This window comes from Ciconia boyciana, chromosome 20, assembly GCF_034638445.1.
Source record: "Ciconia boyciana chromosome 20, ASM3463844v1, whole genome shotgun sequence".
NCBI classification, from domain to species: Eukaryota; Metazoa; Chordata; class Aves; order Ciconiiformes; family Ciconiidae; genus Ciconia; species Ciconia boyciana.
The window spans coordinates 25,394-31,393 of record NC_132953.1 but is presented as its reverse complement, the minus strand read 5'-3'; positions in this window follow the sequence as shown (position 1 = coordinate 31,393).

Sequence of the window (6,000 nt, the reverse complement as noted above, 5' to 3'; positions counted from 1 at the left end):
AGACACCTGCCCCTCAAGTGTACGTGTGCAAATGCTCACGGCCTGGGAAACTCAAAGGAACTAGAGCTCTGCATGCAGTCACACAACTAAAACATTGTTGGAATAACTGAGATGCGGGGGACGGCTCGCATGGCTGAGTGCTGCGCTGCATGGATGCGAGCTCTTCAGGAGAGCCGGCTAGAGGAGCAAGGGGGGGTGCCTCCTATTTGAAGGAGCAGCTCAGATATACGGGACAATCAAGAGTCTGAGAGAGAGCATGTGGGTCAGAAGCAGAGGAGAGGCAGTGCTGGTGACATCGTGGTGGCAGCGTGTTGCAGACCCCCCCTCCTCGGAGCGAGGATGTGGATGAAGTCTTCCTGAAAGCACGTGGGGAAGTCTCCGTGTCACACGCCCCGATTTTCATGGGGAACTTTAACATCCCTGAGACCTGCTTGCAAGGCGGCAGGACGCAAGCAGTCAGGGACATTTCTGGAGAGCGTCAGGGCCAGCTTCTTGCTGCAGGCGCTGGAGGGGCCAGCCGAGGTGATGCACAGCTGCATCTGCTGTTTTCCCATAGGGAAGAATTCTTTTTGGGATGTGGTCATCCCTGGTAGCTTTGGCTGTGGGGACCATGAAACAGATGGGTTCTGAGAGGTCCTGAGAGGACTGGGGAAGGAGAGCAGCAAAGAACAGGTCCTGGACTTCTGGTGAGCACGCAGCTTCTGCAGCAAAACGATAGCTGGGATGCTACGGGAAGCAGCTGTGAGGGGCAAAGGAGGTCAGGGAAGCTGGCAGACTTTCATGGACGGCCTCCAGCAAGCACAAGAATGGTCCGTTGCAGTACTCAGGGAAACAAGCAGGCATACAAGGAGATGTCTGTGTGTGGAGGAGATGTCTGTGTGTGGAGGGTGTGAGAGACTGAAAGAGTTAATGTCTCAAACATTGTGGAGAGATGAGGCGCGATTTGCATGGTGACGGCAAGTTGGCTAGCATGGGATGGGGAGAGCTTTTTGGAGGAGAGACTAAAAGAGGTATTGTCTTGTGAGACACTGAAAGAGGTACTGTCTCAAACATTGTATCGAGATAAGGTGCAGCAAGTCGGCTAGCACGGGATGAGAAGAGTGCGTTGGAGGATGCACAGTTACCATCTATGGCCAGAGGTCACACAGAGTTTTATCTAAGGAATGGGCCTACAACCACCCAAAACTTGGAATGAAACTCCTAGCAAACCACACACCCCCCTCCCCCCAGCGCCTGCAACCCTTTGAGGACCAGAGCAACATAAGTCCTCCAGGGGTGTGACCTGAGGCAGGGATTAGAGTATAAAGAGACACCTTCCCCAGGGAACAGTGCGCGCCCATCACCGGAGGATTGCCACGTCTGTCATCGTCATCGCAGGATCCAAGGGTGGTGATACCTTTCCTTGTCTTTATCTTCCTCTCTTCTCTGCTCCTTTTCTCACTTCTCTTTTCCTCTACTCTTCCACTATATATATATCTGGGCATATGAGTTTTGGATGAATTGTGACGGGTTGCCCGGAAAATAGCTCCATTGCCAAATTGCCTCTGTTCATTCGCTGAGCTTGCTAGTTCGTTAAGTTTGTAGTTTGCTAGTTAATAAAGTTGCTAGTCTCACTGTTCCTCTGAGTCATTGTCGTGACTCTACCGGCCTGCGGCTCTGCCGAGCAGAGGTCGGCCTTTGTCGGTACACAAATCCCTGGGGAATCAAAAAGATTCACCCATCTCGCAACCCACCGAGTGGGATGAGACATTAATTTGGTGTCAGAAGTGGGAGTGCCTAACGTGATCAGTGAGAGGAACAGGGAGGGGATATCGACTGAGTCGAGAAGGGAGAACGTGAATCGTCTGAGTCCAGAGTCCTCCGGCAGATAGATGATCATGGCTTCCTGGCGTAACATAAAGGTTTGGTGGAAAAAACAAAATAAAATAAACATATATATTTGTCCATAGCCCCTTCTTCTTCTTCCTCCCTCTTTTTCCTCTCCCCTATTCTTTCTTCTTTAATCTCTACTTGGCTCCTGTTTCCAGCTACACTGTGTCAGCTCTCTCCCTGAAGCCCACTCTTGCAAACCATCCACTCAGAGCAGTTTGCACATTTGTCGTGTTGCTCTTTGCCTGTATCAGTAGCTGGAAGTGAAACTAACGCCAAAGCTTCTGTTAAACTCTAGGTGCGTGGCTACATGGATGTTAAGAGACTGAAAGTTGGTGCTGTGTCAAACCAGAGCCAGGAGGAGTGTTCAGTCCATCTTCTGCAGTGGGCACGCAGAGAACACGGACTGAGGTAGCTGTGCTCCTGGATAGGCTCCCCCTTGACATCCAAGTCTGCACTTGTTACTTTAATACAATTTCTGATAAGTATCTGTCTTCTGCGATGAGTTTTCACAGAAAGTATCCTGCTACTGTTTCAGTGCCTGGAGAAATAAGTAATGCTAACCTTAGCGTTGGTGTTTTTATCACTTCACGCCAAGTTGCATGCATGAAAATAATGGGGCAAAGGCACTTGTTAAAAAGGGGGTCAACAGTACTGCCACACCTGTAGTTTTGGAGCTGCATCGATACGAGGTGGGAAAACTGCATGCTCCCCAGTGAAACCCTGCTTCCTAAATGACCTAGGGAAAAGGTCACGGGCGGGCTTCTGCAGTTCCTACCCAGGCAGAAGTGCTCGCGTGACTGAGCAGAATATAAATGTTGGGAGGAACGAGTGGCTGAGTGGGACTAATGTATCTGGCACTTCATGTGACCCTGGAACTCCCTATCAGTGCTGTTTAGGGGGTCTTCCATCAGCACAGCAAAACTGAAGGCCAGCCCAGGTTAATCCTGATGCAGTAGGTGGGAAATGCTGGTTTTGGCCGGGGAGGGACTGTGACCTGGACACTCTCACAACCAACAGCATTCACTTCCCCTGTTTGCGAGTCCTGGGTGTGTTTTGTCAACAGAGCCACAAGACAGAAAACAAAACTTGCTGGTTTTTCTTTAAACTCCTCTCTGAAAATGAGGCTTGGCAGCATGTAAGCCTTTCACCTGTGGCACTGGGGCATTTCCCTCTCCTGCAGAGTGCAGTACTGGGGAAAGCTGCATCCCTGCCACGTACACCCATTGCCAGTGAGTTCCTGAATCTCCACACTAGTGCATTTGCTCATTCTGTGTGAGTGTGGAAGGGAGAGAAATTGAGGGGTGAGCGTATTTTGGGAGGCAGCGCTGCCTATCTGAGGGCAGCAGTTGGGCAGACTGGGTGATACGGGGTCCTTCAGCGTGGAAGGAGGAGCGCTGGGAGGAGGTGCTCGCAAAGCCCAGCAAGGCAGCCTATGATGATGTAGAAAGCCTTTTCTGCCCGCCTCCTCTACCCTTCAGTTGCAGCTGCAGAGCAGAACTGTGGTAAGACTAGCTTTGTTGTCCGGCTTTTGTGTCATCTGGCTTTCTCTGAGAAGATCCTCGCAAGTCAGACTGCACACCGGCCTTAATGGGATCTGCTGTATTCAACCAGAACACATTTAGATGGTTTCCAAAGGTGTTCTTCCCCCTTTTAGTCTGCAAAGCTTAACCACTTTCTTTTTAGGGAGATGTATATATTCTTTTTAGGGAGAGGTATAATTTTTTTTTGCCTTCTGCAGTAGAAAAAGAGTTAAAGAAAACAAGACCGCTGGTTTACAGTCCTACGGGTTGCAAAGTCCAGGTGGATCTTCCTGGAAGGGAAGCCTGTGGTTTCTTGACAGCCCATCACTTAGTGTGACTGGTGAGGTTTGTTTCTTGCCATTGTCTCCATGTTTGCTTTGTCAGGTGTGTGTCTCTGCCTAGTTTGGTTTCTGGCTTCCTCCTTTTCCCTTGGCAAATTTCAGAAGTCACTGAACATGGGAACTTAGAGCTTAGTTTGGTTTTGTGTGCTGGGTGCCTAATCCTTTCCAAAAGAGGTTTTTAGTACTCTCATGAAAACTTTCAATATAAGGGCAAATCTGTCCATTAACTTCTCAACTCTTTTTAACAGAAAGAAGGGAAGAAGAGAAGCTTTGCATCTTCATTTTCTAAAGATGGTGTGGCTATGGACTTTCTTGCCTTAAGTATACAGGGCATGAGAGAGGGCAAAAAAAGTATGCCCTTGGAAATTATGCATCTCAAGAACTTGCTGAATGAGTTATGTGGGTCAGAAATCTTTTCTCCTCAAAATCCTGTTAAGGGCAGAAAGGGAACAGACCTTCTATGTGAAGTCAGGAATGTTCTTATTAGTATAACTGAAATGTGAAGCTGAATGGAAGAATTATTATTAGTCCAGACCCAGTTCTCCAAGAAAGATAAAATACAAGGTTGGCCATTACTTAGCTGATGAACTCTTAGAAACCTACAGGTGCAGGCTTGAGGAGGGTCAGCCTGGTCTTTGTAGCTGGAACAAGAGGACAAGAGGAAAGGGCCTCAAGTCGCGCCAGGGGAGGTGTACATTGGATATTAGGAAAAGTTTCTTCACTGGAAGGGTTATCAAGCATTGGAACAGGCTGCCCAGGGAAGTGGTTGAGTCACCATCCCTGGAGGTATTTAAAAGATGTATAGATGTGGCAATTAGGGACATGGTTTAGTGGTGGACTTGGCAGTGTTGGGTTTACAGTTGGACTCAATGATTTTAAAGGTCTTTTCCAACCTAAATGATTCTATTCTATTCTATGAGGATTATGGAGAGTTGGGGGTGGCCTGTGGGACTATGCACATCTGGGCAGGGATGTTAGATGGACAGAGGGCCCACGCTGACATCTGAGGGATCTGTAAAGGTGGGCATGCTTGTGAATCGAGAGAGCGATGGAATATCTCCCGAAGGAATATCTAAAAAAATATTAACATGTTTCATGAGAAAAGGACAAAACAGAATCCAGAGAAGAGCTGGTATCTTCTGGAAGTCTACCTCAAGCTGTCCACATTTGGAGGGAGAGAGAGGAATGTGTTTGCGACTGCAATTGTCCTTCTGCACAGGTATGGCAAACTGATGTCATGCTCGGATTTCTGTGTAGATCTTGGCAAGGATGTTCAGAAGAAAAAGAACCGGAACAAGAATAAACAGAAAACAAACTAAGCGTGACCTGGGTTTAGGCCTGTGATCCGAACTGAGGGCCATTTCATAAGTAGACAGCAAGCTGACGTGTAACACAGTCAATACCCCTGTTCGTCAGCAGAGGGTGAAGGAGAGCCCATACGGAAGTATAGGCACAGCCAGTTTCCACCTGCGGTCTTAGCAGGGGGTCTTAGCCCATCAGTACAAACAGGACGAACCCAGACCTGCCCTTTGCAAGTGCAGTGAGATTTGAAAGAGTTTTAAAGACAAAGAGATGTAAAACAAGGAAACATTCATGTGACTTATTTCTCCTAACGAACAGATTTATTGATCCTTTTGGCATTTTTAATATCTACAGGGTAACAGAAAATTAAAGTCAGTGGGGCCACTCTTTTCCTGGCAGAGATTAAGGTCTGAATCATTGAAGAAGCGGAGACCAACAAAACCCTTGGTTAGGGAGGCTTGACCCCTCCGCTGTCCTCTCTGGCGTGCCCCTTCGCTGACATTGGGGGAGCACTGCAGGCCTGCCGGACTGCAGGAGCAAGTCAAACACATGCGGTAGCAGGTAGCAAGTCAGCGCAGCAGGTTTATAGTCTCCTTTCGTGGTCTGCCATCTCCAGTGTTTTCTCACTTTGTTACACTGTAAGTTTAACCTCAAGGTTAAACCTCGAGGTTAAACTTGCTTGTACATCCTAAGATATTTTAACAAAGGAAACAACCCAGAGACATGTGATAGCTCAACTTTTTTTCCCCTTTGTCATAGCTCTGGAAATTTAAAAAAAAAATATATATATACATACATATATGTGTATACATATGTGGATGGAGCTACAAACACCCAAGAGTTCTTTTCCAGGGAAGTCAGAGGTGAATGAGAGCTTCTGTAAGCAGTGAGACTATTGCCAGTAGGTCGAGGGAGGTGATCCTTCCCCCCATACTCAGCACTGGTGAGGCCACACATGGAGCGCT